At 31.1% G+C, this 21,916-nt stretch overlaps 1 protein-coding gene across 17 annotated transcripts in view; it reads right to left on the bottom strand.

Moving 5' to 3' along the window:
* LOC145246641 (uncharacterized) overlaps positions 1–21,916 on the bottom strand; it is a 370,950-nt gene that overhangs the window by 232,088 nt on the left and 116,946 nt on the right. For 5 of the 17 annotated variants that reach the window (XM_080108458.1, XM_080108774.1, XM_080109357.1 and 2 more), the window contains exon 3: positions 14,062–14,077. The exons of the other annotated variants lie outside the window; for them this stretch is intronic. The gene's annotated coding sequence lies outside the window, so the exon portion shown is untranslated. The remainder of the gene's footprint in view (positions 1–14,061; positions 14,078–21,916) is intronic. 17 annotated transcript variants of the gene reach the window in all.

The raw sequence follows: 21,916 nt of genomic DNA, 5'->3' as shown, positions 1-21,916 counted from the left end.
TGTAGAATGTTTCTCTTATAGAGGCCAGATCAATACATTCAGTAGGAAGGTGTTTGTTTGTGTATGTAGTCTGCCATGGATGTCACATTGGTTGCTGTTTGTCTTCAAGCAAGTAAGAATGTGTCATTATTGTGCGATCCATGTGAAGTCTAGAAAATGACACTTTCTTTATTTGTGAATTTTTTCCCTTTTCCTATTAGTTTTGATTGCTAGGAGCTAGTGTCTTTGTTCTTGGATATATTTCTTTAGATCCATTTTAAGTGTGTACAAGGAATCTTAAAATTGGTTTCCAGAGGCATGCCTAAGGTAGACTTGCCTTCTTTATCAACTTGATCGTTTCCATTATTCCTATACGACTTGGAACACAACACAGTAATATTTCATTATCTCTTGACAAGTTTTCCATTTTGCATAGTAATTTGATTATTAATAGACGGCCAGATTTCTTGTTTTGCACAGGTATTAGTACTAACAAAAAAATCTAAAAAAGATAATGAATTTTCTATTTTTGGATTAAAAAATTGAAACCGAGAATGATATTCACTGCAGATGCTTCTGCATTGAAAATGGATGTGTCATTTCGATGACTCTTCTTACTTACATTATATATTACAGCACACTCTGTTGCTTCTTCATATTTGGTTCTATAAGTGAAGATCTTAGATATTTGCACTTGACTGTCTCATTCCTCATGGAAAAATTAGATGATTTTTCTGCTTGTGGAGTTTGCTGAAGGTTAGTACGATCTTTATAGTCCCTATGATCCAAGATGGGATTTTTTATATTATACTATGTGTTTTTGTCAGGTCCAATCCTGCTTCTTTGTTGATCATTTCTATTTGAAGATCACCCCTTTCATTCCTTTGAAATAATTTCCTGGAGGTCTCCATGATAAATCGGGTCAAGTGTTTTTAGGTAGGTCTTTCTGGTTGATCAAATTGTCATAGTCTAATTTGAATGATTTTTGTAGAGTGTTTAGAGTGGGAATTATGTGTGCTTGTTTGTGGAGGAGGGAGGGCATAGCTTCACTCATCCCTGTTTACAAAAGTAAATGTCTCATTGGCAGCATCTAATAATGTGACAGATTAGATTTTAAGCCGGATTTAAGAAGCAAGAAAGCACATGTACCTATTTACAATGCCTCCCCACGGGACAGAGTTAGACACCAGGGTCGTTTTTTAATGTGGAGAAAAGGTACAAAAATAAAAATTGTCTCAGTCGTGAAGGATTTCTCCTCCACCGACAGAGAACAAGAAATGGAAGTGCCGCATCTGAAGAACAGATACTACACTTTGATCTTGGCCCAAAGGCCAAGTATGCAAGAAAGCACATGTAATGTGCAGAACAGAGACAAGGAAATGAATAGAAAAGTAAACAAAAAAATAGTTTTAAGATAAAATTATCTTTGCCATTCTTCTATGAATACCCCCCCCCACCGAGAAACGCATCTAGGTATAATCACCAACATCTCCATCTGGTAGATAATACACAAATATCTCAAAGTATACTTAAAAAACATTTCCTTGAAACACGTTTAAAGACAAAAGATTTCTGTCCTTATAATTCCAATTGAAGACCCTAAGAACTTCCAATTGAAATTTCATTGTTTTTATTTCTCTTCATGGGTCTTTAGTTGCCTAATCACAAGGGCAAAATTAGACACAAGGTCACTTTTTCATGTAGAGAAAATCAAACTCACCAAAAGAAAGCACTGCACTGGGACTAAAATTAAAATTCCCTTAGTCTAGAAAGATTGTAGCTCTTGACAGAATAGATGACATCCTGATTCCACCCTGAAGGCCAGGAGAGTATCTTTCAAATTATTCTTAAGATTTTTAATACAACTAAATTACAATTTTAAACACAACTAATATAATACAACTAATTACAAATTATAATAGAACTAATGATAGTCATCAGAGATAGAGAGAGTAGGGTATTAAACGCTTATAGACTGAGTTTATATATAGAATTCTACACATTATTATGTACAATACTTTAAATGGATCATGTAATCCAAATAACCATCTTATAGTCTATTTAAGATACTGTTAAACACTTAAAAGAGGTTGGCATGAAACATTTTAGTCGCCATTAAAGACATTACTGTATCATTTTTTAAAAGCTTTATAAAAATGAATTTTTTTTTTTTTTTTTTTTACACAGGCATCACCACATTATCAAGGCCAAGGGACCACTCGAGGATAAGGGTTAAAGAGTGTACAGTAGAAATTGGACAATATAGTATTCAATTCGGTAAATTTGTTAACTTATATGGAAAGGCTCATCAAGAACTTCTTTACATTAGACTTGAAGACAACCATATTGTAGTCAGCCGGAAAGCAGGAAAATGGAAGACAATTCCACATGCGTGCAGTTCTAAGAAAGAAGCTTTGTTCATGGAATCTACGTTTTGGTTTATCTTGTGAAAGTTTGGCGAGGAGGGGGACCATAGACTGAAGCTCAGTCGAACACTTTCCATGAAAATAACGATACATCAGAGACAAACTCGCAACATCTCTTCTGTGAGATAGAGGTTGCAGGGAAGAGAAAAGGACATCTCCTACGAGGCTACGAAGTCTATTTTGAACTCTATCAAGGCAGGACAAGTCCTTTCTAGCAGCTCCTGCCCAGATGTGGCAACAGTATTCCATCCTTGGACGTACCTGGCTCTTATATAGACAGAGAATTGCATCAGCAGTGAGATATCTACTGGATCGATAGAAAGATCCCACCATTTTTCCAGCGGCCTTCGCAACAGATTTGATGTACATGTTCCATTTAAGATAAGGAGTAACGGTCAAGCCCAGAAGCTTGTCAAAACTTGAGGCCACCTGAAGACGAGAGCCATTCATTTCAATTGATGCCAGATGTGGATCAGTGTTGATGATGTAAAGAGAGAAGCTTGGTTTTTGATGCATTAAAAATAATCAACCACTCCTAAATACATTTCACTATCTAGCAATGAAATAAAGTAACAAAAAGCAGTTCTGAAATGCAAAAATATTCCAACTGCCAGCAAAAGTTTTTTAACAAATGTTTTATTAAAAGTTTACTGTTTACAATTTTTGCTAACTTCTTTTTTTTTTTTTTCAGAAAACTAAATTATTAGAGGCATTTTTCTTTTTAATCTATATAGCATTGCTAAGGCAATTTTATGCAAATTAACACTCCCCCTACTATTAAAAAGATGATATCGTTATAGGTCTATGAAAAAATTCATAATTTCATCTGATGTCATTATTGTATCAAATGTTAAACTAAAACACTTTCTTGACCTTCAGACTAGGATCAAAGTGTGGTATTTGTGTTGTCCAAAAATAGTGTCATATAATGTAGTCGGCTCTCATACCAGACATTCATAGAATAGAAATATGTTGCAAACTCCTACAGTAGTTTTGGAGATAGCTCCCTTCCTCTATAACCAGACATATTCTGATACATTTTTTTAGACAGAAAGAATTATTGATTATAACAATATACAATAGATGAAGATTACGACCGTGGAATTTCCACAGGTCTTGCTACTATTTTAATTGCTACAAAGATTATATGCATTCTAACTGGTTTTTCTGTTAATAGTTCTGTATCCATGCTGTATGAAAATGATTCAGAGAACTTTCATGTTGACACAGCTTAGAGACTTGGGTAACTGGTTGGTCCAGTCAGCAACCCAAAAACAAGAAAAACTTGACATGAACAATAAATATTTATTGGAATTCGGTTGTGGAACAACAATATATAAAAAAACAAAAAGTTATGTTGCTTTTGTTGGGGAGAAAAGACAAGTTGAAGAATTTGAAGTTTTCCTTGTGCTTTTGTCCCTGAGGATGTCAAATTTGACAGACTTTTGTAAGGATATTTTTACTTTCTCGTTTTTGACACCATCTATCTCTGAATAGACTCTAAAGAGTTTTTTTTTTTTAGGTAACTATTTTCATTGGTTAATGAACAACGGATTATTTTTATTGTCTATTTTATGATAAATAATTAATGAAAGCCTAGTCTCATGTATGTAGGAAAAACTCACAATATTCTATCATGGTATGAATACGCCTTTTCACTAATTTGTCGACATTGTGAGACATCATGCAAGTACACTCAATCCTTTTAAATCATAAACGCGATTTGACCAGCTGCATTAATTAATGTTTTGCAATTAGTGTAACCCTTTAAACCGTAAATATGATTTGGCCACTTGTTGGATAATCTCTTCACACGATTATTCTGATCTTTTAAATCATAAATGAAATGACCTTTAAAAATTATTGCTTTGATAATTCAACTTACAGGTTTAGATTTTGTGCACATGTTCAAATACGCTTTTCAATTTTTATAGATGAAATGTGAAAATATTACAATAAAGAAAATGGTTTTAACACGACTTCTTAAAAGCACTGGAAAAACACTCATCTAGCCCAAACCACGAAAAATCACGAAAAACACTTGTCTAGCCAAAACCACTATCAATAATTTCCCCCACTCTTTATCTGTGCCTAAACCTAAATGCAGATTCCATGAACAAAGCTTTCTTAGAACTGCACGCCTGTGGAACTCTTCCGATTGCCTACTTTCCAGCTGACTACAATCCGATTGTTTTCAAGTCCAACGTAAACAAGTTCTTGATGAACCGTCCCCCTAAGTAATCCAATTTACAAAATTCCCACTACTTATGTTTACTACACTGTAATCACATTGACTAATGTATACCCATTAACCCTTTTCCTCGAGTGGCCTCCGGGCCTTGATAAGTGGCGATTACTGTGTAAAAAAAAAAAATAAATAAAAAACATTTTAGTTTTTTTTTTTTTTTTTTTTTTAAATAGATTTTATTAAAAAAATTGTTTTACTACTTTGAAATGTTTTACTCTTATTTTAATAATTTTAACAAATTTATTTGTTAAACTTCAGTAAATTAATCATGCACGTTATGCCCAGTGTTTGTACCAGAAGTTTTGTTTTTGTTTAAATTCAAGAGTATTAATCACACATGTTCAGCTGTTTTGCTGAAAGACAATAGGATTCTGCACGTTTAATTATTCATTCTTATTGCTTTGTTTAACAAAAGTAGACAAGCATGTGCTTTATGATGCCGGTACTCAGCTAATTTTACACCAATTTTGATTATTCTTTCAAAATTTTCCTATCTCAGAATTAGAATATACACTAAAAAAGAATTTAATTTTTCTTGTAAAAAGTATTAATCTTCTTTAAAAGAAAAGACACATTAAATGTACACCTCCCACACAAATTATAAAAAAAAAAAACCTTCGCTGTTTCTATAACACACATTGTCAACATTTAGTATATGGATTTGATTATTTAGCCAGTTAAAATTGATAAATACACAGAGCACATTTATGAATGCCTAATTCAATACCCCAACATTCATATTTACCTATTTAATGAACAAAGCAAAAAAAAAAAAAAAAAAAAAAAAAAACGCATATAAATACCCAGCCAAAAGAATTATTTTATAATTTTTTTAAAATGTAATGAAAACAACTCTTAAAGTTAATTTTGACATACAAAGTTTAGGAATCATATAAATTATTTTAACATACAAAAAAAAAAAAAAAAGTATATTTTAGCTAATAATGGTGCTATCATCTTAAGTATACCTATTTCCTGTGAAGCTTATCTCATGTATTCTAACATCCCTTCCAGTTTTTAATACTATCTGCAAAGTATTTTTTTTTAAGAATCAGGATACTTATGATCTAATCTTTCATTTCTGACTGAAATTTCCTTTTAAGAGCAATTGCTGCATTAAGAAAATGTAGAAGACAAATCGAGGAGATAGGGGGGGGATAAATATGATACAAAATGTTAAAAATGGGCCAGAGAGATATTCTAAATGGCTTTATACATTCTCGTCTGCCCAAAATTGTCACATTAACTGATTGCACTTTCTTCCCGCTTACATGTTACATGTATTAAAGCATTCTAGATTTGAAAGAGTTCTAGAAAATAAAAAAAATTTCACAGTAATGTTATGCTGGTTTATGTACAAGTTTAATAAGTACATGTTTCATTTCCATCCATTATTTTTAATCATTTGAATATTTTTGATAAACAATTGAATTTTTAAGTATATTCACTGCAAAATTCAGCTTGGATAATAATCTTGCTCAACATTTTGAAAAAGGGAAACATAAGAAATTATAAATTTAAAAAAATAGAGTAACAGTGTAAGAGGTATGTGATCATACTTATAAGAATGGTTATGCCATGTTAATACATTGGTCTTTCTAATTGAACAACATTGAGCCTGGTCAATATTTAGATTGGTGTGACAATTTGAGATTATCAGGTTCCACAAGTTTGGATATGCAAGTAGCTGTAATCTCAAACCAATTCCTATTCCATCAACGAAAACAAACTTGTAGACTGGAGATTTCCTTTATCATAATTGCAAGATTTTTAACGCGTTTGGACAAATTGGGTAGTTGAAGCAAGAAAATGTTTTGGATCAATTCTTCTGCTTAACTATGAACAGCATGAAAATATTGCTCCAATAATGGAGAGGAAAGTAGTCACAGATTGGGTCATTGATGCAGGCTGGTTAGTGACATTATGAAGATGTCAAATATTTCAATACTTCCATTGGCAACCATCAGCCAAATTTTAGAGCCATAGAGGATGGTTTTTGACAGCCAACCTTTGTTGGCCAACTTTCTCTAATATCCTTGACCAAGGTATAAATCCATCTCTCCTCATCTTAGCAATCTGTGGAATAGAACAGCAGACGGTATTCAAACTTTAGTACAGTAATTCATCTAAGGAAAAGGATAATCTTTTGCTTGTACCAGCATTGCTTTAGACAGTCTTAAATTTCTCCTTGTGATTAGATTTCAGCAACTCCAAACCAAAAGTGTGATTAGAGATTACACAATCATGATATAACTATAAATGCATCCAGTCGCCCTTTCAGAAGGTATCCATTGTCTTGAGACAGATTAGGTGACTTGTTTACTAAAATTGGATATTTGATATTTAACAATAAGAAAAAAATTAACAATTAATAAGTTGTATGGACTTTTATTTATGTTAAATATTTTTTAATATTACAATATAAAGTTGAATGTAGTCTTATGAGAGGGCATTTTTCTTATAAAAAGAAATAGAATATTAAAGTGTTCTATTTGGAACGTTTTTGGAACAATCTGGAATTGAACATTGAAATGTTCTATTTAAAACGGTAATGTTATTAGAATGAAAATCTAGCTGGAAAAAAATTCCTTAATGGCCAACCACTGCATCATTTGAAGAAACCGGAATTATGGTAAATACAAAGATTTCTGTATATTTTCTCACTGACCAAAAAAAGCTATATTTTAATATTTTTAATTTTAGATTTATCTATACATAAAACATTTGATTTGAAGTTAGTCGCCTTTAAGGGATTGTCATCAATCATGACCAACAGAAACATTAAAATAGACACCAAATTCAGAATACTCCGAACGTATGTATGGTCTGTTCTATTATACGGTTGTGAGTGCAGGACAATCACCAACAGCACGAGAAAGAGACTAGAGGTAACTGAAACTTGGTTCCTGAAGAGAATTTTGAAGATATCCTGGACAGAAAAGAAAACAAACCAAGAGGTATTAGAAATGGCAAACACAGAAAGGTCTCTAATGAGAACAGTATGAAAAAGACAAACGAGATTCATGGGCCATGTCTACAGCAAAAGCGGAATAGAACAGATTAGTTTGATGGGAAAGATTGTGGGTAGAAGAAGCAGAGGACGACAGTGAGAAACATACGTTGACAGTCTGAGTACCTGGGAAACATAAAAAATGATGAACAACAATGAATTCATGAATGCCTCAAGAGAGAAAGAGAGATAGATGGAGAGCCATAGCCGTCAATACCTGTACTAGGCAGGACACCACCTGATGATGATGGGTTATCTCCCTTTCACAGTCATCACTTTAGACCTAATCGCTTTCAAAGCAGTAGTACGAACAAAGTGTGTTTACTTGTAAATATTTTGCATGTTTTGTTATGTTAAAATAAATATTTCTTTATTTTAACTGAGTTTTATTAGTTTTTTCTTTTGTTACTCATGTATTATCCGTAGAGAGAAACGTAACAATAGCACAAATCATTGAATGTTGGCAACACTTACAAGCTCAAAGTCTGTAGATAGCTTTTATGTTCAGCACATAATTGAAAAAAAAAAAAAAAAAAAAAAGAAAGATTTTTAGCATATCAAACTATAAACGGCCTCCCACAAATATGCGACATAAGTGATTTGATTGTTACAAAAGAAGAAAAAAAAAGAAAAGAAAATCATATCTGAATTAGCTAAAGTTAATACAAAAATGGAAATACTTAGTTTCACTGTAAATCATTTACAGGATTTCATTACAATACAATTATTAGTTAGCAAATATTGAATTATCCTACCTTACTAAATCAAATTTTCCAACCACCACAAATGTTAAGATTATATACTTTTTTTTTTTTTTTAACTTGTTAGTTTAATATTTAGATGAAGAGAGATCAATTTATTATGTCATTGTGATGCTAAGGTGATATGAAATGACATTCTCTTGTACAAGTGGTCAATTTATGTTACACTAACATTGCGAACTGGACCCATACTATGACTCTGCTAAAAATTAAACAGGTAAATTAAAAAAAAAACTTTTATATAATCTTAAAATTTGTTGTTGAATCAAGTGTACAGAGAAAAAGAGAGAAAAAAAATGTGCATAAGCGCCTTCCCATGTAAAATTGCCAGGTGTAATCAAGTGGTTTTCACTTTAGTTGTATTTATCATATTTTCACTTAGTTATGAACTTAGAATTATACATGTTCACTAATCCAGTAAATGTAACAGTTCAATTTATTTTTGTGAGGCGTAAATTTCAATATTTTCTTACAAGATATGGCACTAGATATGGGGGTTAGATGAGATGTGCTGGGTATGTAGACACCGCATCATCCTCATAAGTTGTCTGTTGGAAATGAACATCAAATTTGTAATCTTCAAAGAGAAGAGACAGTTTTCTGTCCCTTTTTTTCTTTTCAGTATTTTTATTTAAAATAAGTTACTTGCTTGTCTATTTTAAAAAAAAATGAGTAAAAATGGTTCTGATTGACTGTTTAATTGTTTATGAAAAAAAATTCAAATTTTAAAAAATTATAATGAACTTTGGCTTTGTCTGAAAAGAGAAATATATTAGTTGCCTCAATATTTTCGATCAATTATAGAGAAAACGATCAGAAAAATCTACTTGTGTAATGTACCCCACTCCACTCCATCCAGAAGCGTATCTTTAATTTAGCGAAAATATATGGACACGTTACACAGGAATGTGAAAATTAAAAAAAAATCTAATACTTAGAAATTTAAGAATCAGAATCCATAATTGTATTGGAACTGGGAAAAATATTGGAATCATCTCATCACTAATAATTATTATTAGTGGAATGTTGATTGGTTCATACAAATCGAGTCAAATCGACAAATGATGCCTATATTGTCTCTTGAAGAAGCACCTTGCTTGAAAAAGAATCTCACCGTTTTCATGCAAAATAATACTTTCCATGCACACAGTATAAGGAATACTACAGTATGGCTAACTCATAGCATCTTATACAAGGGATGGCGCACCTTTTTCAAATGATGTTGCCTATAATAACAACACTAAGCTGGATTCTCCACCAGATTAGATGAATTCTTGTCCAGAACCCCAATAAAACCAAGAGACTACAAGGAAGATATATCATATTTAAATATTCAATTAGGGAAAGGAAAATCAATGTTCTTAACTTCTTTACAGACTCAACATTTGAGACGTAAAGGAGATTCAATGAAATATTTGAATATGTATGTATCTTGTGTAGGGATCAAGTGTTAGGTTTGGTTGTTTTGTTTTACGGCATATCAACCCTTTTTGTTATTTAATGCTGAATCCAGTTATTTTGGAAATAGTATTCAAGTTGCATTCAGTTATTTTGTAGAAGATTTTTATTCTTCAAGCTCTTTGTATCTTCACTCACTAGTTTGTAGTGTTTGGTTTGGTTGTTTTATAGTGGATTTTATCGCTTTTGTTCCCTGTCCTGCAGAACATGAATGAGTCTTGCAATGGGAGAGGGAAAAGGGTTACAGTATTAATGTTTGGTACATTTTACGTTAGGAAACCAATCAAAAAGTAAGGGGAAATAGGAAGAGAAAGGGGAAATGGGGAGAAGGAAAAGGGGGGGAAAGGTAGGTTGTTTTTGGTTTGTGTTTTGCAGAACATAATTAAGTTTTGCAAAAGGAAGTAGAAATACAAAAAGCATCAATGTTAGGTGCATTTCGTCTCAGGAAGCCAATATCTTCAGACAGCCTGATCTGGTAGCACCAAAGATCAAGTGTTTGTTAGCTCCTAGAGTGAGGCCCCTCGATTTCTGAGAATTTCGACTAAAGTAAAATGAAACAAAAAAGAGACCTTAAACAGTTAACCTTTTTTTCAAAACTGGCTGATGAAATGGCCTGTTTGTTCACTCAATTTGAATCCTGTTAAAAACTCACAGAATTCTGAAAGTGTAGGTTTACTGAGTTGCCAATTTCATTTCAAGAATAAATTATGCGACATTATGCATATCAAATTCTAAACGGTTGAAACAATTCAAACTAACAAGTTTTGCTCATAGCATTTCTAATAAATAATTCAACAGTAATTATAATTATTGAATTAAATTTTTTAAATTATTAATTACTGACCATTTATGATTATACTAAACTTTTTGGCCCATTAAAAACAGGAAAAAAGCTATAGTCCGTTGACTTAGAAAAAGTGCTCTATGTCAAATTGGTGATTGAACATGCTTAAATTTGTGCTTATTTTTACATTAAATACTCATCAGATACTATAATACTATAATACTTAGTTTGCTGCAACTTATAAAAGTCCATAAAAAATTACAGCTAGATCAGCGCAGTAGTTTCAGAGAAAAAGTAGAACGGATAGACAAACAAAGCAAAAGAAATATAATATAGATTGTTATTGAATCAATGTACACAAAATACTTGGGGGGGAAAAAAGAAAAAGATTTAATTCCTTGATTAGAGTTTTTCTTTCTATCTCACTATTAAAGTTAAGTGAATTTAAAATGAAATAAAAACAATGTCATATCGACAGTAATAAATGAAATAATCTGAATTTTATACAAATTGTTCCAATATGTATGACAGAATAAGACAAACAAAAATATTTGAATGCATATATATTTAGAAATACGGAAAAAAATATTACAACCTCATTAATCTGGCATGAGGATGTATCTCATATGTTAAACTCAAATTAGAAAAGAACGGCGATGAAGCACAGATACACGGAAGCAAGTGTGGTCACTTATGAGGATAGCAGCAATGTAGTAAAGCATCAAGCCATGCAATCACTGCAATTGTATTTATACAAATGTTTTTCCCATTTAAAACCATTCAAAAGAAATGCTTAGAGAGGAAACAAACATGCTTTTTATACACCAGACACCAAAGAAAATTGCAGTACAGTTTGCTTACATCTGTAAACGTTATAGTCTGCATTAGAAGAGTTTAAAATAATAACTTAGCAAAATAATAAAGCAAAATGTTCAGCCTTCAAGTTTATTCGAGCAATTTGTTATAGCTACAATAAAGTTGTGTTGTTTTATACTATAATTATGAAATAAAATCTATGAAATTACAAAAGGTAAATGACAAGGTTTTTGCTGCTATCATGAAAGCAAGTGGAGTTATTGTCCTTTAAAGACTTGTCTCCATATATAATAAAATGACGGCAGAAATTCCCCTCTGAACCAAAGTATCGTAGGTTTGCAACAACAGACGTCACATATAAATTCAATACATCTAGGCTAATAGCCAATATCTTACGTAGCTTTTGAACACCATTTTAGACACATTCAGTTGTGATAATAAAATGCTACATTACATCCTATGAGCAACACCATCACAATCGCAACATCTTTAGAGGAAGGAGTCACTATTTTTCTCTAAATATTTAGTCCTACAACTGCTAGTAGTTGTCACCAGAACAAATTCTACACATTCCACAGATTCTGTGATTACACCAACCATAACTGGCTATTGCATACATAGACAACATAATCTTTCCAATTTCCGATTCAAAAATAATAATGGCTCCCCTGCCAAAGTTTGTCCATTCTGATTGGCTGAATGCCAAAAATTTTCATATTCCGTAATCCAGTTCTTTGGTGCATAAACGAACACTTACTAACATTATAATATGGCGTCACCAAGAGACCTATTAAGACGCCTTCGTCAATACGAAGATCAACTTTTTTATACCATTAAACACACTGTGTAGATTGGTGACGTTTCAAACTGACACATTTCATATATATATATTTGAAGAGTTTAAATCCCAAATATTTGTGTTTTCTACATTAAGATTTCTCCAGAAAAAACAAACAAAAAACAAATTAAAAATAGAAGTTTATTTGCAATTTATTTTATCTTTTTATCGATTTGACTACATTTATAGGTAAAAAGTACGGAAGTTTATTGAACAAAATAAAACAAACTTATTTTTTTGCCAACTATTTTATTTTCCTAACATATTTCTTTTAACAAAATTCCGTAATTATTTTTTTTTTTTCCGAACAAATTATAATAAAAAACATGTGATTACTAGGAAGCTAAATTCTTCAATATATAAATAAATATATATATGAAATGCGTCGGTTTAAAATATATCTACAGAAGCAAACAAAATATAACTATAATGACGTGTAATCAACTCTGAACTAAATTGAAGAGTTTAGCTCCCAAATATTTGCGTTTTTTTTTGTTACTATGCTGAAATAAATACGAAAGTTTATTGAACAAAATAAACAAACTTATTTTTTTTACCAACAATTTCATTTCTGCAACATATCTCTTATTAAATTTCTTGGACTAAATTAAAAAAGTTAGCTCCCAAATTATTTTTTTAAAAATTATTATTATGCCAAAACAAAAAATATTGAATGACATAAGACAAACTTATTCTTTGACAATTATTTTATTTCCGCAACATGGTGTGTGTGTGTGGGGGGGGGGCGTATTTCCACTGGGCAATGCTGGTACACGGGTCCTGCTAGTAATATTATAAAGTACAATCAATTGTAATGGCTACAGTTTTTATACGAGACTGATCAAGATTTTTTTAACTATTTTTTAAGAGAACTTCCTCCGTTTGGTTAGAAAAAAAATAATTTATTAAAGGAAACCATAAAAGAAGTCTAAACCAATAATTTCATAATTTCCAATGCTGTACATTACATTAAAAAATATTAAGTTTTCAAAATATCTTAAAAATTTAATATCTATCTGATATTGCCCCCGCCCCCCCCCCAAAAAAAAACTAAGAAATGTATTACAGGTTTCTTTTAAAGTATAGAGTGAGTCACGGAAAACGGATGTGTTTAGATTAATTTTTGTTAAAATATTCGCAGTTTTGTTTTCCTAAAAACATCCGTTTCCTGTGACTCACCATATATAACTAATATAAGAAAAGAATTGCTATTCATATTTGCAATCAAAATGATTACTTTTAGTCACAAATACTTTATAGTCTTTATAAAGATTTATAATCGTTTGGATTCGTGGATCAAATAACTGAAAAAACTGACTTAAATTTCCATGTACGTGTATTAAGTAAGCTTATCCTAATAAATGAGGGGCAAGGTTTTTACTCACTAGTGTAATAGTCTAAAGCAAACTTTACCCTCGGGTTTAGACGACTATTAAACTTAAAGTAACCCAACATAAGGATGTTCGCATAGGACTATATTATTGCGGTTATAACATTCTGCTGAACAAGCTGCCTAAATACAACTTCAGAAAAGTTCCTGTACAATATGAATTTCTTTTATTATAAAAGCATATTACAAAAAGCATGTAAAAAGCAAGTAAAAAAAAATTAAAACTCAATATAAAGCAGAGAGGCAATATAAAGATAAAATACAAAAGAAAATTTCCAATTGAACAAGAAATCAGTCATGCATATATTAAAAAAAAAAAAAAAAAAGAAGAAGCAATCCAATAAGGTATACCTGATTCCTCAATCCACTGATAGCAAAAGATAAAAGAAAAACAATCAGCCTATCATTCAATTATATATTCATTTATATATATATATATATATATATATATATATATATATATATATATATATATATATATATATATATATTTGAATAAGTCTGTACACTTGAGAATAAAGGAAGAACGATAAATAATAACAATATAATGTTAACTTAATACTGAATAAACTAAAAATTTTCAATGGGTGAGGTGGGGGATAAAATAAGAAATCCAGATATAATGGAACCCTAGACATCTGGCAATATATTAGATAACAGATAATGGTATAAAATCCTTTGTCACCTGAAATTAATAACCATTGATATATGAAAATACAAATTTAAACTGGTTGGTTTGATTCATCTATTTTATGGCATATCAACCCGTTTGGGAGTTAATTCTGAAAAAAAAACAAAAAAACATTAAAAACAAGTCATCATATACAATTTATTTAATTCAAGTTGCTATTTTACTGATAGAAAATAAACGGTTGCAACAGATATGGCAAGATGTTCACATGACATATTCATAGTTTGTGACACTTTATTAGGTCAAGTTTCCCCTCCCTAGTCATAGCAATTTTAAGAAGAAACAACTCAATGGATACGACATAATTATAGGGTATATGCAAAATTAATATATAGAATCATCCATAAGAAATTTAAGTTAACGAAGGAATAAACTTTTCCAAATCTTCTAACATATAAAGTTATCGTGTGAGGTCTCAGAAGTTGAACCTAAATAGCATTTAAGCTGACATATCAAACTTTGATTCTGGTTAGCCAACTTGCAGTTATTATTTTACTTCACTACCGACACTAATGTACTTTGCTAGTTTATTTAAACAAATGTAGTCCTAATCAGTTAACTGGTAATATGGCAAGATTTTTCAATGACAGAAAATAACTCATTTTTAGTTTAAGAATAGAAAAGTTATCTCTCTTATAACTAAAATTTTATTCCGTTTTCTGCATAGGTTTAAAAAAAAAAAAGTGAAAACAAATAAAAATTATAAACTAAAAGAATTTCATTGCAACCACTTGTAAACAATATTTTGTAATCGACCATAACTATGCTTAATAAAAGAACTATAACAAAAAACTTGAAATGTGTGCAAAAAAGGAAAAAAAAAAAAAAAAAATGGAGAGGCAGAAAATAAATTGAAATTTTAAAATATCTCACGTGGAAAACAATTGATGAAAAAGAAAAAATAAAGAATGGATAAGTTATCTAAAAAAAAAAAAAAAAATAAAATAAAAAGATCTGATAGTATCTTACGTTATAAATGTGATGTCTGTCTTGTGATGTAATCTCTACTATCTATCTATATAAATAAAATGAACTCATTTTTCCCCTCCGATTTTGACCTTAATAGGATTAAAAATCATGACATAACATGCAAATGTAATGCTTACAAGTTGTAGCACATTATCTGAGGTGTGCTATAGGCCTATTAGCTCTACAGTTCCTCGACAATGGTACATTCCTATATTTTTTTCCGGTGAGAGTCCACTGCCAAAATTGGTTAGATTCAATGGAAGTTGCAACACCTTTTCTCTTTATTAGATTTCTCCTTTCCCCGCTCCCCATTTACACCACAGCGGATGCGTTCACAAGGAACAGTATGAGGAAACACCGGTTCGGAATCGTGCAAGGTTATTTATGCCGTATTTTGTTTTCTTTTTTTTTAAATCTTTTTTCCTTGATTTATGCTTTCTGTTTTTCCCATAATAAAATAAAAATACAAAAAAAAAAAAAAAATGAAAAAAAAACAAAAAACAAAGACGCAACCTGCGGGACTAACCGGTTTTTACTTCCGGTTTTAACAACTCTAACCATGAAATCTAACTATGGCCTTTAATTATTAGTGCTTTCAACTCAACATTTATTTTTACACAAAGAATTCAATCTTTACTATTTATTATTACAACGCAACAATATCACTTGCATTACACTTAAATTAGAATTAAAATATAATTTCATTTAGAATTCGAGAAAACAAAAAAATTCATTTACAATTCGAGTGTGATGTGGGACTACTGAAACTAAACCAAAACACACTTCACTGCGGAATTGATATTTGACCTAATTCGCTTTTTAGTTAATTCATCACGTTTTTTTTTTTTCGTTTTTTTTTGTGCTTCGGCCTCAATGATTCGAATTTGACCCCCCCCCCCAACTTTTTGGGGGATTTTTCAAACACCTGGGCACCGCCGGACCGTTCGTATTGCATCATGTTCATTTTTTTGTTTTTTTTTTCAGGATTTTTTTTTTTCATAGCTTTAGCATTGTTTGTTTTTATAATATTAAAACATGGTTATTACTTCGCTTTGTTTTCATTATACTCCCCCCAACCACACACGCCTCTAAAAACCCAGGCAACGCCGGGTACCTCCCGCTAGTTGTAAATAAAGACCTATAACAAGATTAAACAACATTTCCCATGTAAAATTTTACAAGAAGTCCTATGGTAGTATTACTTTTATATTAGGAAGGTTTACAATATTGTGGAGTCCATAAGCAGCAAAGAAACTGATACACAACTAGAAATAATCCTTAAAAATTTTGAAAAAAAAAAGACCAGAAGAAATTTGAATCCAGTAAAAGATTAGAATCGAATAAAGCATGGTGTTGGTGAAAACAGCCGAAATATTTTTTGAAATCCTCAGATGCAGAATCCAACCTTCATAACCAGATGACATTGACTTAATGAAATAGAATAACACTGCACACACAAAGCTAGGAACATAGAAAACTACATGAAACTGAGGAAACGGAAACTGTCAAGGTAGAAAAGTTTTCCTTTCGTTTTCTTTTTTTTTCTTTTTTTTTTTTTAAATCCCATTTGATGTCTTTCCTTCTCTCACAAAACATGGTCGCACTAACAAACATTACTTGATACCACACAAAATAGGAGGATGAAAAGACAGAAGAAATGACTGGTGTGAAAATTCCTAGGAAGTAAACAATAATACAGTAGAATCCTGAGGATACGTTTTCATTCAGGTTACGATGTGGAATGCAATGTTTTTATGGCCCCCTGATTACAGTACTTGCCTCGCCTTACGGTGTTATTTCTAATATTATTTGATTATATACATGTGTATTATATACTGTACTGTATTTTATTACTAATTTTTATTGCTGTATCCCGGAGTTCTACTATAGATTAATTTTGCACATTTAAGATACGAATTTCCTTAAACTTGAGCCAGCCAACTGACCCTCACAAAAAAAATAATACTTTCCTAGTTAAGCCACTTGAATTTTAAGATTAAACCGATTATATATATATTAAAGATAGGATCGTTCGTTCTTGTTTGTTATACAAATTTAACATAAGCAGACTAACCGCGGTGGATATATTAATGATTGCGTGTGTGGTTTCATGGTTAATTTTTTTTTTTTGTTTTTTTTTTTGCATAAACATAGCTATGATTAAGTACGCCTAGGAGATAATTACAGTTTAGAATTAATTTGATGTGTCCTGGATATGCTAGGACATTAATTTTGAACCAGCATGTTTGGAATGATGGTTACAGTGCTTACTTATGATCCGGGAGATTGGTGTTCAATACTCAATCGATGTCATATCAAAAATTAAGAAAAAAGAAATTGCACTTGACACATACTTGCTAAATATTCAGCATTATAATGCAAGAATCAAAGGTAAATGGAACAATCCAAGAAAACGAGTGGCATCCTCTGCTACATCTCAGTAGTAACCAACGAAAAGGGAGTATTTGGGTTTGCCTTTGATTACAGTCGATCTATTTATATATTCATGAGAGTGTAAAGTTACCTCCTTATTACCATTATTCACAGGTGAACTCCCACACAGAATGGTGATACTCGTCAGTATCTTATGGATTAAGTATAATCTGTTCAATATATAACATGAAACAGCGTTCGATAGTATCCAAATAAATTTACATCATTTACATTTATATTAATTTACAAAAAAAAAAAAAAAAAAAAAAAAAAAAAATGAAACTGTTGCTCAATTAATCGAATGGAATCGATTCATCAGGTTATGTTTTAGATTAAAGTTTAATCTTTAGGTCATAAGCCTTTTTTAATTAGGTTGCACAATAATTGAAATAAATATAAAATAACCTAATTTAACGGTTTAAAGTCAAACAAGTGCAGAATATCCTTTTATTTATTAAAATTAAATTCAATATTTATTATTTATTGAAGGAGATTTTGCACATGTTTGGCTTTAAACAGTTAAATTTTTCAATTTGTCATTCCATATCAACAGTTCTTACTATAAACAGTAGACTTTCTATTACTTAACACATAAAATAATCTATTTAATTTTGCAGACGGTCAATTTAGCATTCGTCTGTCTTTATCTAGTGACATAATAGAGTGGTCGGACCAATGTTCAATTACTAGGCCCGTGTCATGTGTCACTGTTAGTGTTAATCCAACAACAAATACTTTGATAAATTGTCAATCAGTGCTCGTGAATGGATTTCATTAAATGGAAATAGTTTCCAAACCAATAAAGACAGATAAGTTGAAAATAAATTACTCTGAATTTTGTTAAAATTGTTTTTCATGTAAATATATTTTAATTAAGATTAAAACCAATAGACACATATTAGATTAAAAATCAATATACAGGCAACTGGAGATCACATGAATTTAATATTCCCCTGACACTTCCTCCTGTACAAAGTGTGAATGCTGTACAACAAAATTCAAAGTTAAAAACGATAAGAAATGCAGTTTTACATACATTTTTTAATAGCTTTTACAGTTATGAAACTGCCCGTGAATAGATATGTTTTTGTTTTTTTTAATTTGATAAATATAGATTTTAAGTAAAGATATGTACATACATCCGCTGACAATGTATTGATTTTCTTTTAATTACTTAAAGGCTCCAAAACTACTTAACAAAATTGTGTCATTCTTGAGACACTAAGTGCAGCAAATAAATACATGTGGATGGGGAAGGGGTCGATAATGCTACTACTACTAAGATCAAATACATGAATTATTGGTCAAAACTACACCAAATCTGGTATGAAATACCCATGGTATGCCTAATGTGCCAAGGGGAGGCGAGATAAAAAAAAAAAAAAAAAAAAAAAAAAACCTATAATATTACTCATAAGACATACATTCAAAATTAAAAATTTATCCTAATGCATCCTTGATATAAAAGTATCATAGAATAAAAATTAGTAGAATCATTAATAAGATTACTACTACTATTACTAATAATAATGATGCTGATGATGATGATGATGATGATGAATATTTATAAGTTTAAAACTAAATAAAGCCAAAACCAGTTCTTCACAAGAGTTAGACTAAAAGCTACCCGTTAGAGTACTTCTATGCTTGTACGAAATAAAAACTGATCTACAGTCTACCTAACTCCTAAGCAGTTAAATTTAAATTAAAAACGAGTATCCCGGCATGAATAATTCAATGTTAATCTTTGTGTCTGGTAACATAAAAAGTTGCTTAAAAAACAAAAACAGAGAATGAAAGTCTACTTTGTATCAGTTTTAAATGTGAAATGTTCGCTCATTTCAGAAAGAAAAAGCCACAAACTTGCAAGTTCTCACCCCATCATCCACCCTTCACCTCGTTCATAAAGAGGTTAATTCATTCAGGGCTATTATTAGACTCAACTAAATACTACAGACGGTTCTAATCAATAGCACTGCAAGGGGCAGGTAAAATCAGTCATACAATTCAGAACAAACTCTCTGATGTGGAAAACACAGTCAAAACAGAACGAAGTTCCCTAAAAAAAAAATTAAAAAAAAAAAAAAAAAAAGAGGGGTGGAAAAAGTAAAGGTCAAGAAATGACATTTGAATCCCCACTCCAATAAAAATTGTTTTTCATTTTACTTTTTGACCAAATTTACTTGTAATTGTGCGGTAATCATTTCATGTCAACTCTTAGAGATTTACAAAGGTCAAATCTCAACAAATATTAATAGTTAGATGTGAGAATAGAAGATATTATAAGTAAACCATCAAAAACGGAGGGTGGGGCTAAAAATTGGCTAAACTGGTACTAATGGACTGACAATGAGTTGTTTTATGGATCATGTAACACAACTTATTTGTCCTAATTAAATCATATAAGTAAATATCAAAGGTTGTTTCCTAAAACAGCCACAGACCAACATCTTAAAGAAAAAAAGAGAAAGAAAGAATGCGGTTCTATGCACATACTGTTGCGTACATTCTAGAACTTTATATAACAATTCATATTCTAAGGAGATATATGATAATCTACTAACATAATAGTATTAAGAACAAATTATTAATATGTCGTGGTTTGCCAACTAATTACTGATGTTTGTAAACAAAAACACACCATCAGCTGAAAATCAACATTCCTGGAAATATGCCACAACCACGTGTGCTAAAAATAGCAACGACTGTTTTCAAACAACAAAGAGAAAACATAAAAACTTTATCTTTCACAAACTAAGCAAAAACAAAGGACTTATTTCAAACCTAGATTAAAATCAATACAGTTAACAAACACTAAAGATACCTTTAACTACAAGTAATATGGTGTGAAATTAATTATAGTCATTCGTTGCTTAGTGACACCATTACTGGTCATGGAGCCTGTATCACAAACGGCTCTCCATAAAGCTAGCGGATTTCACAGCAAATCTTCAGTTCAGCTCGAGAGCTAGGAACACTCCCATCTCGACTTGACTCTTGTCGCCATGGGAATCAGGGGAAGCAGCAGCAGCAATACCCTTACAGCACTTTTCAGAGATGCCCAACAAAGTAATTTTTTCAGACTACTGTTCTCATCTTTAGTGTTATTTTCACAATGTTTCAGTCAATGTAACTTACAACCTTCTTCAGATGTATTGTGTCGAACACGGGTATCTTCATAGAATTTTAAACAGAACCCTTTATTTAATACATGGGGGTAGCATGCTCTCATTACATCAGCCATGACTGGGTAAATGTATTAAGTAACTTGCAATTGTACTTCGAGTATCACTTGCACCGAGGATTGAACCTTCAAGCTACAGAAAAGTGTAACTTCAAGATAAGCTATGACACATGTTTGTTAAATAAAAAAGAGAGAAAACTAAATATCATCTAAAAATTTTTAGCACCTACAGTAACCTTTGAATTAAAAATATAAATTAGAATATTCTTCAAAACAATTTTATTGCAATTAATAGCATATTAGTGTTTTAAGAATATTTTTAATAAAAAATAAACAAATTTAAAATAAATTTTTACAATGAAATAATTTAAAAAGTTCTAATTAAAGTGGAACAAATATCAAGAAAAAATGTCAAGTTACGAGGTGTCTTCAATAAGCTTCTAGACTTTTTGTAGAGGCAGTTAAAATTGTTGTAGACACTTAAAAATTCAGTATGTTATTGTTATACATCTTATGAGATGACTGACCAATTTTTATGATTTCAAGTTCAAATGAACAGCTATAGCAGGAATTGGAATACACCCTACTAAAGTCTTATTGTCACAGCTGGTGAATTTCAAAAATGCCATCTGGACGTGAGGACACTTGAGAAAAACAATATGCAATAAAATTCTGTTCTAAACTTGGAAAAATACCACAGAAACATACGGAATGCTTCAGACTGCTTTTGGGCCATTTTGCATAAATCTAGCATCAGTTTTTGAGCAGCAGAAAAGATTCAAGGAAGGCCGGGAGTCTGCAAGGGATGATGAGAGGTGTGCAAAGAGTAAGGAAATCAGAACATCAGTTGATTGGCTAAATAAAGAATTTCATGGCTAAGAACTGTCATGTGTTTATAGAGACAATAAGTGCACAGTTTGATATCAGTG

Source organism: Euprymna scolopes, chromosome 1 (assembly GCF_053919585.1).
Source record: "Euprymna scolopes isolate OS-2025 chromosome 1, ASM5391958v1, whole genome shotgun sequence".
Classification (NCBI taxonomy): domain Eukaryota; kingdom Metazoa; phylum Mollusca; class Cephalopoda; order Sepiida; family Sepiolidae; genus Euprymna; species Euprymna scolopes.
The sequence above is the reverse complement of the archived record's forward strand: the minus strand, read 5'-3'. Positions and strand labels throughout refer to the sequence as shown.